At 41.9% G+C, this 12042-nt stretch overlaps 1 protein-coding gene across 4 annotated transcripts in view; it reads left to right on the forward strand.

Annotated features, from left to right (window-relative positions):
• smap1 (small ArfGAP 1) overlaps nt 1-12042 on the forward strand; it is a 351079-nt gene that overhangs the window by 87401 nt on the left and 251636 nt on the right. The window lies entirely within an intron of this gene.

Below are 12042 nucleotides of genomic sequence, written 5' to 3' on the forward strand. Positions count from 1 at the left end.
GGTTCCACAACGTATTGTTCCAAGAAACCATCCCGCATAACAATATGAACTCTTCCTCAAGGCTACTTTTGCCAATTTGATTTGTCCAATCAATATTAAGATTAAAATCACTCATGATTATTGCCATACCTCTCTCTCAAATCTTCATTATTTCTTGGTTTATACTCTGTCCTACAGTGTGGCTACTGCTTGGGGGGCCTGTAGACCACACCCACCAGTGACTTCCTGCCCTTATTATTTTTTATCTCCACCCAAACTGATTCTATATCTTGATCGTCTGAGCTAATATCATTCCTCATGACTGCACTGATCTCATCCCTTATTTGCAGTTACCCCACCTCTTTTTTCCTTTCTGCCTATACTTATGAAATGGCAAATACCCCTGAATATTCAGTTCCCATCCTTGTTCACCTTGCAACCACATCTCTGTAATGGCAATCAGGTCATACCCATTTATTTCTACTTGTGCTATCAACTCCTCTATCTTATGAACACTGCATACGTTTAGATACAGAACTTTTAATTTTGTCTTGTGTATACGCTCTATTCCTTCCTGTCACACTCTGGTTATCATTACCCCTATTTGCCTTCTCATTTCTCTTTTTACATTTCCGCTCATCAGATCCCTCCCCCCCCCCCCCCCCCCCACCCACTATTTAGTTTAAAGCTCTATCTACAGCCCTAGTTATTCGATTCGCCAGGACTCTGACCCCCCCAGCCTGGTTCAAGTGAAGCCCGTCCCAATGGAACAGCTTCCTCTTATCCCAGTATTGGTGCCACTGCCCTATGAATTGAAACCCATTTCTCCCACACCAGTCTTTGAGCCACGCGTTCATCTCTCTGATCTTATTTACCCTACTCAAATTTGCTCGTGGCTCGGGTAGTAATCCAGAAATTATTACCTTTTGTGGTTCTGCTTTTTAATTTAGCCCCTAGCTGTTCATACTCCCTCAGCAGAACCTCTTTGTCCTATCTGTGTCATTGGTACCAACATGGACCACGACACCTGGATCTTTCCCCTCCAGCCCAGAGATGTCCTTAACCCTAGCACCAGGGCAGGCAACACCGCCTTCGGGACTCATGTTCTCGGCTACAGAGAACAGTATCCCCCCTAATTATACTGTCCCCTACCACTATAACATTCCTTTTTACTCCCTCCACTTGAGTGGCCTCCTGTACCCACGGTGCTGTGGTCAGTTTGCTCATTCTCCTTGCAGTCCCTGCCCTCGTCCAAACGGAGCAAGAATCTCATACCTGTTGGACAAGTGCAAAGGCTGAGGCTCCTCCATCTCTAAATCCTGGATCCCCCATACCTGCCTCATGTAGTCACACGCTCCTGCTCCTGACTATAAACCAAATTTGAATTAATTAATCTAAGGGGTGTGACTGCCTCCTGGAACACAGCGTCCAGGTAACTCTCCTCCTCCCTGATGTGTTGCAGTGACTGCAGTGCGGACCCCAGCTCATCAACACAGAGCCGAAGTTCCTCAAGCTGCAGACACTTACTGCCGATGTGGTCACGTGGACCTCAATGGTGTCAACCAGCTCCCACATGTTGCAGCACTGACGCATCACCTGCCCTGTCATCTCTAATGTATTTAATTACCTTTTCACATTTTGAAAGTTTTGTTTATAAAAGAGTTATAGACTCTGCACTTTGAAAATAGAACAAAGCTTTTCTGAATTGGTACTGACTGTTTTTTAAGTGTTTTTTTCCAAGGATTTACTAATGAGATCTTAATCAGTTCAGATTTCCCTACGATACATATTCAGTCATTTTTCAAACTTTGGGAATCACTGTTGAATTATGTAAGCACCAGTAACATCAGTCCACATCTCCCTTAAGATTCATGGATGTAAGCTTCTGGCTCATTGGTGGTCTATTTTAAGAGTGTCTTCTCTTTTATAATCATTTGCTTAATCCCCAACTCCTTTTTATATGTGATGAATAGTTTTTCATTGTTTACTTTGAACATATTTGGGAAATGAATGCTCTTGTGTTTTCACTAGCTTTTGTTCTTCATAATTTACCTCAGGGACTTATTCCAACTTTTGCATATTTCAAAAGCCTTGCGCTTATCTCTTAGTACAAATATTCACATCCCTGTTTAACCACACTCGTCTCTGTGACCCTTTTAATCTAGCCAGAATGAGGTTTCATTGTATCTTTGCCAACATAACTTCCCATTCTCCTACATATCTTTGTCATTGTGTACCAGTTAACCTTTTTTTTAAAAAAACATTTAAATTCTTTTGAAGTCCATTCTTTTAAAGTTCATTTTGCAGACCCTTATAAGCATTTTAATTTTAATAATTAGATCCCAGATTCTCTCCTTTTCTTACCCAATGTGTATAATATTGGCTCATTACTGAAGAGTAGGTCTAGAAAACTCACTTTTAGAATAGAGGCCAAAAATATCCAAAGGAAGTCGTCCCATCTGACTCTCTACATTTATGTAGACCCAAAGATCTACTCTAACTTATTACCAGGTACTAGCGATAACCTGCAACACATAACTTTACATCTATTTTTCCTCACCCACACTTTTGTCATCACTAGACTTTTACTACTTTAATCTGCTTTTCACTAGTGTCTTTCGCTAATCACTGTCTACCATTCCTAGACACCATTTGGTCCAAGTAACGGCCCCCTGTATCCTGTCCCACTCACCCTATCCTTGCATCGATATCCAATCTCTCAATGCATTACACTTAAAATCTTTGTCCTCTGATTTCTCCATGGCCTCACTTTTCTGCAACTTCAAGCATTATTCCTCATCTTTTCTGGAAATCCCTCCCTAAACTCTTCTGCTCAAAACTCAAGCTTTCAGTTCCCCTTCCTAAACTGACCATGATTGGCACATGTTCCTATTTCTTTCACCTGCTTTTGTAAAACACCATGGAATGCTTTCTACATTAAAGACACTTTTAAATACGAATTGTTTCATCCTTTTTCTTTTTCAATAGTTAGGGACCTCAAGTGTGTGAATTCCTACATGCGCAACCACCATATGGCTTCTCAAACTAACTTATCTTCCCCTTCTCTGTATTTTCAACCTTTACTTGTGGCCAACAAATCAATGCCTGTTATCGTTCAGAAGAACTGTCCATGTATTGCGCAAGTGAACACCCCATTAGCATTTTTTTTGCAAATGTGCATTCTCCCTTAATTCCCTACATTATCTCAATAATCTTGCTATCCCTCTTCAGTACCATTGCTATTTGCCAACATTGCTTTCCATTCCTTCTTGATTGCATTAAACATTTTACAATTTGCGCAAACTGGGACTTATTTCAAGCTCCTATTTCGCCTATTCTCTCATTTAAAGAGTATTTCCAGCCCTGATAGGTGGATCACATTTTAATTGGGGATGTAGCAAAGAAGAAATCTGTCACTTACTCGTATTTACTTCAGACTTGGGAATGAATGTTGATGAACAGGTTTAAAAAAAAAAACTCTCCTTACATTACTGCAGGAGTTCCTCAGGGCTGTGTCCTAGGTCCAACCATCTTCAGCTGTTTCATAAGGTCAGAATTGGGGATATTTGGCCATGATTGCAGTGTGTTCAGTTTCATTTGCAACTCCTCAGATAATGAAGCAGTCCGTGCCCGTATGCAGCAAGACCTGGATAATCTTTAGGCTTGGGATGATGAGTGGCAAGTAACAATAGTGCCAGGCAATGACCATCTCCAACAAGAGAGTCTAACCACCTCCCCATGATATTCAACGGCATTACCATTGTCTGATTCTCCTACCATCAACATATTGGATGGGGGGGGGGGGGGCGGTGCATCACCATTTACAGGAAACTTAACTGGATCAGCCACATATATACTCTGGCTACAAGAGCAGGTCAGAGGCTGGGTATTCTGCAGTGAGTGACTCACCTCCTGACTCGTCTTTCCACCATCTACAAGGCACAATTCAGGAATGTGATTAAATACTCTCCACTTGCCTGGGCACCATCCAGGACAAAGCACCCCTTCCACCACCTTAACCATTCACTCCCTCCACCACCGGCGCACCATGGTTGCAGTCTGTACAATCTACAAGATGCACTGCAGCAACTCGCTAAGGCTTCTTCGGCAGCACCTCCCAAACCTGCGACCTCTACCACCTAGAAGGACAAGGGCGGCAGGTGCTTGGGGACACCATCACCTCACATTCCCCTCCAAGTCACACACCATCCTGACTTGGAAATATATCGTTGTTCCTTCATTGTCACTGGGTCAAAATCCTGGAACTCCCTCCTTAACACTGTGGGAGTACCTTCACGACACAGACTGCAGCAGTTCAAGAGGCGGTTCACCACCACCTTCTCCAGGGCAGTTGGGGATAGGCAATAAATGCCGACCTTGCCAGCGATGCCCATATCCCGTAAATGAATTTTTTTTTTAAATTACCATTTGTAACCTTTTTTCTAATCCTACTTTTGCAAATATTTTTAAAATCTGATGGGATGCTTTCAAAAAATTGGCGTCATTGCTACTTGCTGACAATTTCATTGATCTTCTCCAGCACCATTTTCAATTATTTAATTGGGCCAGTGCCATACAAGTATATCCAATGCTGAATTGACATGTGCAGGTTTCAAACTCTGCTGTTGGATATCAACACATTCTTCAAGTGATTTCCTTTCATCAATCGTTGTCCATCTTGAAATCTAAACCACTTACTGCTTATGTATCCCATTTAAACAAAACCTACTTAAGTTGTCCTGCTGAAGGGCTCTTCATGGAATTTATTAATTGCGCATTTGTCAAGCTAATTCCATAGGGTTGTGTTCAGTACTGGATAGAATAGATAAAAGTATTGGTCATCTAATGACCATTTCTTCTCACAGACATCATATCATTTGTTGTGCTGTGGATTCGATCTACTGAATTTTGTGAAATAAATTTATCAATTTCTCCATGATATATTTATTTTTTCTCCCTACTAATCTCGTATGTTTTTACTAAATTTTGTAGTGTTTTGATTAATGGAAAGTGACTGCTATTTATCACTTGTGCTTTTATTGTTATGAGTTCATTAAAATTGGGCCACAAGAGTTAAAACCATTCCTAGTTCCTGCCTGGACATGAGAATACTAACCAATAGCACTAGCTAGTAGACAGGCACACCCCAAAAAGGAACCTTCTCTGCTTAATGTGCAACTCCTCTTTAAATTAGGTTGGTGAGAAAAGAGAGGATTTGGGTGTGATTATTGAACATATACTGAGAGCTTCTGATTAATGTGAAGCAGTTAAAACTTACCAGATCACTTGAAGCATACAATATTTGGAATATTGTATGCAATTTTGGGCACTCCAACTTCAATAGGGCATTCAGGAAGATTCAGAAGAGATTGACGAGAAGCTATAATATATGGAGACTCCACGACCTAAACTTGTGTTGTTTGGAGAAATAAGTAGTGAAAGGGGATATGGTTCAGGTTTTTGCATATATCATATGCAGACTGTTCAACTTGAATAATGACCGTGAACAATTACTAAACTAGTCTCTAGTCAACCTCGGGAATTGGTTTTTTGTAAATTTTCGTTGCAATATAAGTGGTTAGTTCGTAATAGCATCACTCATTCCCTGGTTAAATATTACGCTGTTGGGTGCAGAGTAAAGTGCCATATATTTTGTCTGAAATGCCACTGTACCATTTTTTTGCAGCCAATCTGTGCCCTTCTACTTTGTGCGGTGTTTGGGGAGTTTTGTGCCATGGACCATGTCATTGATTTTGAAATATGCAGAAAGACCATGCCAGCTTTGGAGGTGATATAGATGGAGCCAAATAATTCACTAAAAGATGCAAGAGCAGACTTTGTGATGCAAAATGGAGGCAACAATATCACCGCTTGAATGTGAATAGTTGTAACCATGATGTCAGCCAGATTACCCATCACTTTTTATCAAAAGCGTCCATTCCTTTAGAAGCTGTTGATATAAGAACAATCGGGCATTACTTAGGATGAGAGAGGGGAGAAAGATTCTTGCTACTCGGTATAAGGGAACATGAATACATTGCCAAGCAAGACGGCCAATAAACAAGGATTAAGAGTAAGTTTGGGGACATGCACCCTGAGAGTGACAAATCTGGTGATGATGAAAGTTGATATGGAGCAAAATGAACAATGGAGAATCTTTTAGTAAGATCATTTTGTTTAGAGTTGGCTGAGAAAAACGTGCCAAAAAGGTCTTTTGTGTTTAGAAGACTGGTCAGAAGGATTTAGAGAAATTAGGAAAGGCAGATTTGGCAAGGGACCATGATGAACAGCTGCAGCAACGTAGCAGTTGATGTGCTTTTCAATAAAGTTTTTTGGCAGTAGATTGCAAACGGATATAAAGTTGGCTTGGGATTGACCAAGGTGCCAGCTGGGATGAGCAGAATATTTACAAGGCACAGCAGAAAAACCAGCATGATCGAACCAAAATGGAGTACCACTTTTAGTGGAAGGGGAGGGAGTGAGGTATATAAAATTTTACATGCTGACCAGAATAACGGCAGTTATTTCAGGAGAGTATAAACAGTTTTTAGACTGGGGAAGGAAAGTAAAGAATTCACAAAAATGATGGTCCAACATGGCTGACTTAGCAAATGTTTGCTTTAGAGTGCAATTTGTGGCAGAATATTTTGTCCACATGCTATATCTGTCTCTAGCAGAAGAGCATAACAGTATAGACGTTGGTATTGAAGATGAGGAAAAGATATGACATTAGCTGAATTACTGGACTAATCTGCATAGGCTGATCCAAGTTGTTCAAGGTCATTCAAGCTAGCAAAGAACATTAAGCTAGTCTGACGAGGAGAAGCAGACTTCTTCAGCTAATTTCCAGCACCTTTTCTTTGCCTCATCCTAATTTATGCCCTCTGTTTTCCTCACTGTTGGACTCTTCTGCTGGAGGGAGATGACTGTTATTATTGATGCTGAACACTGAAATTTCCAGGATTTATAGCGCGACAGCTGCAAGAAAAATGCAGGCATCAGCACCAACCCTTGTACATGGCCGCCTTTGACACTTTCAACCGCGAGGGACTATGGAGCGTCCTCCGTTTCGGCTGCCCCCAAAAGGTCATCGCCATCCTTCACCTGCTCCATGCCGTGATCCTGACCAACGGATCCATTACAGACCCCATCCACGTCCGGACCGGGATCAAACAGGGCTGTGTCATCGCGCCAACCCTCTTCTCAATCTTTCTCGCTGCAATGCTCCACCTCTCACTCAAACTCTCCACTGGAGTGGAACGAAACTACAGAACCAGTGGGAACCTGATTAAACGTTGTCACCTGCAGACCAAATACAAGACTGTCCCAAACTCTTGTCATCGGACTACAGTACGCGGACGACGCATGCGTCTGCGCACGTTCAGAGTCTGACCTCCAAGGCACAGTCAACATCTTCATTGAGGCATACGAAAGCATAGGCCTTACATTCGTAAGGCAAAAGTCCTCCACCAGCCTGACCCTGCCACACAGCACTACCACCCCCCCCCCCCCCCCCCCCCCCCGAGTCATCAAGATCCACGGCGCGGCCCTGGACAACGTGGATCATTTTCCATACCTCGAGAGCCTATTATCAACAAGGGCAGACATCGACGCTGAGATTCATCACTGCCTCCACTGCGCCAGCACAGTCTTCGGCCACCTGAGGAAAAGAGTGTTCGAAGATCAGGCCCTCAAATCTGCCACCAAGCCCATGGTCTACAGGGCTGTAGTGATACCCGCCCTCCTGTATGGCTCAGAGACATAGACCATATACAGTAGCCACCTCAAATCACTGGAGAAATACCACCAACGATGTCTCTGCAAAATCCTGCAAATCCCCTGGGAGGACAGACGTTGGTGTCCTCGACCAGGCCAACATCCTTAGTATCGAAACACGGGCCACACTTGACCAGCTCTGCTGGGTGGGCCACATTGTTCGCATGCCTGACCCAAGTGCTCTACTCTGAACTCCTGCACGGCAAGCGAGCCCAAGGTGGGCAGAGGAAACATTTCAAGGACACCTGCAAAGTCTCCTTGATAAAATGCAACATCCCCACCGACACCTAGGAATCCCTGGCCAAAGACCGCCCTAAGTGGAGGAAATGCATCCGGGAGGGCGCTGAGCAGCTCGAGTCTCGTCGCCGAGAGCATGCAGAAATCAAGCGCAGGCAGCGGAAGGAGCTTGCGGCAAACCAGTCCAACCCACCCTTTCCTTCAACCACTGTCTGTTCCACCTGTGACCGAGACTAATTCCCGTATTGGACTGTTCAGTCACCTAAGAACTCATTTTTAGAGTGGAAGCAAATCTTCCTCGATTTTGAGGGACTGCCTATGATGGTGAACACTGAAATCTCCAGGATTTGTAGTTTTGGCAGAGGAAGCTTAGAGTTCATAGTTTGTCTTACCTCACAAAATTGAAATGTTGCGAGTTTGGAAAGCGGTAGAACAGCAAATGTATGTAGGGAGGTGAGCTATTTATAGCCACAGGAGCTCAATCAGGTGATTAGTTAGATTAAATAAGCTGATTTGAACATAATTTGCCTCTTCCCTCCTTCCAATTTATCTATTACAACTTTTATTTCAACTTATGTTCCAATGATGAAACCCGGTGTTGCAATTCAGATTTTTAGGAGAAAACCTAAACACAATTTAAGGCTAAGCATTAATGTACTTTCTGTAAACAAACCTGTGTCTTCTCTGAACTGAAATTTGCAACCTTCTGAAGGACTAATAATACAAGAAATTAACAGTAAATACGTGACTCTAAATTAAAGAGTGCTGAATCTTTTACATTAATTTCAGTAACTTTTGAGATGAATCTCTGGAATGTTAGGTGGACAAATGACCCACACTGCTTCTTTTGATGCCTCAGTGTGGAAGTGGTGGTTAGATCAGGAAACTGGAGAAATGGGGGAAAAAACTTGTACCTTTTAGTACAATCCTTCTGGATCTCTAAAGGATGCGTTTCCTCTGAAGATCATAAGTTCTCTCTCTCTCTATTTAGGCAGCCAGAATATTATTTAGAATGCTGAAATAGAAGGTGTGGACAGTTTATTGGTTTTCTGTTGAATCATGAGCTTTGGCTATAACAGAAGTCATTTCTAAATGTTTGATATGATTCTAAGTTAACCTGGTCAAGCAAGAACACCAAAACTACTTCTGATGCCTCAAGAAAACTGATGGACATCTTTAGGCAGCTTTGTTTGTGCCCCCCCCCCCACCCCCCCAAGACAAAAGATTCTGTTCTGTCTCATCACAGCTAACTGCAAAGTCCGTTTTAAAATATTATTCCGTTTAAAGTTGTATAGTTTGGGCTCCGCTACCTTTACATTTAGACTTCAGTTCAAGAATAGATGAATATGGGTGACTGGAGACAAAAAAAAAGAACCATTTTTTTTGGGGGGGGCAGGGTAGAGTTAATACTGAGGAAGACTGACAAAATACAAGATGTTAACAAACTTGCAGAATGGGCAAATACATTTCAATATAGATAAGTGCAAGATTCTGCATTTTGGTAGGAGAAATTGATCACTTCTTCCTTGGAAAATAAGTCTAAATGGGGTAGAGGATAAATAGAATCTAGGGGTACATAATGGCCTGTTTCTGTGCTGTAAGTAATATGGAATAGAACCTTGCTTAAATTTGTAAGTGCCAAGAATGTTGCAGATTTTCAGGATCAACAGAGAAAAGGTAACCAGTCTAGCTGATGTGGATTTTGGAGTTGGGCCACCAGGTTGTGAATCGTTAGGCTGTTACTGTATATTGATCATTTCAATGTGGAGCAGAAAAGGTAATTGATGTTCAAGGGTGCATTGTGAATTGTGTGGACTTTTTGGTGATATCTTGGACCTGGCTCTACTGTGTTTGTTTAAAAGAGCCCATCTAGCTGCAAGCTAGCAATGTGGTTATCAGGCAATGTGCAACTTCTGAAAGTAGTACCAATGGGATTAGGCCTTAAGTGATTAGTTTCCCTGCTGTGAAGCTCATGACTGATGCCCATTAATAGGACTGGTCATTGTAACACCTTGACCAATGAAGGAGCTTTTGCAAGGGGGCGGGAGGTGAAGGGAGGTAGGATTTGATGAGCTGTGGTGTAGTTATCCACTGCATATGATCTACTTTGGGGGAAGCCTTACCTGATGCAGCACAACAGGGATGCAGTGTCAAGTAGCAAAACTTTTCAGATAAATTTGGCAGTCTAAGGAAATAATTACCAATTAAGATGGAGATATCCAGTGGGGAAGAATTGGTGTGCTCCATCGCAGCAACTGACTGACAAGTGATACCAAGTTGTTTGCACACCACTCTGCATGTTGACTTGCATTTTATGTAAAGACCTTTTTGACACTAGAACTAAACTTGTCTTTTGCCAGTTTGACCTTGTGCCCTCTTGTCCGACAATCACATTTTAATATAATATAGTATTGCAAATTTAACTTTTTCTAGCTATTTGAGATCCTATTTATATATCTGGTCCCCTGGTTGCCTCATTTCAAGGCTGAAGAGCTCGTGTTTCTCTTGTCTTTTGAGGATCAGCCTCATGGCTACTTTACTCTGTCTTCAGGGTTTGTCTGTCTTGTATCAAAACTTGTCTGCTGAGAGTGCTAAACCGTTTGAACATGGCATCTTATGACTTGTAGTCTTCTGATTTAGCTATATAGTTCAGCACTCCATTTCCTGCTCCACCATGGCCAGGAATACTAAAGCATTGACTCTACGAGAATATGTACATCTTTCAACTTCGCCTTCAGCTATTACTATTATGATGTACTTGTATCACCCCTTTTTTCACTTTGTTTATCCCCTTTCAATTTCACTTGCCACTGGTCTGTATGTACATTATCTAGCTCATTTTGTAAGTCCTTAGTTGCTCCCTCAGACTTGACTGCTCTTAGTTTGACATTGGTTGCAAATTTGATTTGCATTGAGGTTTTGAATCTAGGTCATTATGGAAGCATGGGTAAACAGATCCAAACCGATCCAAGTTATGATACTCCACAATTTCTCTAACTTATGCTGGAATCGGACTATTTCATCTATGTAATCAAAAATGTACAGATGCTGAGAAACTAAAAACAATAGATAATGCTGGACAGACTTGGTAGGTCAGGCAGCATCTGTGGAGAGAATGCACGCATTAATGTTTTGGGTGTGGATCCTTTGTTCTGTTTCACCGTTGTAACTGTTGAGGGATGATGTATAAGGAGTACAAGTGAATTGGCTTTTCTTGAGCTGACTGGAATCTGCCATTATGTAGGTATAATTATCTCCTGTTTATCTGAAGTGCTTGGGTCAAAGTGTTCTTGATGTGTAGTAATGACTGAGACTTTGGTGTACAGGGCACAATTTTCAAATTTGCAGATGACACACAACTTACAAGTATAGTGAATAGTGAGGAGGATAGTGATGGACTTTAAGAAGTCATAGACAGGCTGGTGAAATGGGCAGACACGTGGCAGGTGAAATTTAATGCAGACAAGTGCGAAGTGATGCATTTTGATAGGAAGAATGAGGAGAGGCAATATAAACTAAAGGGTACAATCCTAAAGGGAGTGCATGAATAGAGACACCTGGGGGTATATGTGCACAAATTATTGAAGGTTTGCAGGGCAGGTTGAGAAAGCCATTAAAAAGGCTTATGGGATCCTGGGCTTCATTAATAGAGGTACAGAGGAAAAAAGTGTGAAAATTATGATGAACTTGTATAAAACACTGGTTCAGCCTCAACTGGAGTATTGTCAAATTCTGGGCACCGTACTTTAGGAAGGATGTTGAAAGCCTTAAGAGAGGGTACAGAAAAGATAATGAGAATGATTCCAGGGAGAAGGGACTTTAGTTACATGGCTAGACTGGAGCAGAGAAGATTGAGAGGAGATTTGATGGAGATGATCAAAATCATGAGTGGTCTGAACAGAGTAGATAGAGTTCTAATTGGCAGAAGGGTCATGTACCAGAGAGGACACAAATTTAAGGTGACTGGCAAAGGAACCAAAGGCAACATGAGAAAAAACTTTTTACACAGCAAGTGGTTAGGATCTGGAATGCACTGCCTGAAAGGGTGGT

Source organism: Pristiophorus japonicus, chromosome 7 (assembly GCF_044704955.1).
Source record: "Pristiophorus japonicus isolate sPriJap1 chromosome 7, sPriJap1.hap1, whole genome shotgun sequence".
NCBI classification, from domain to species: domain Eukaryota; kingdom Metazoa; phylum Chordata; class Chondrichthyes; family Pristiophoridae; genus Pristiophorus; species Pristiophorus japonicus.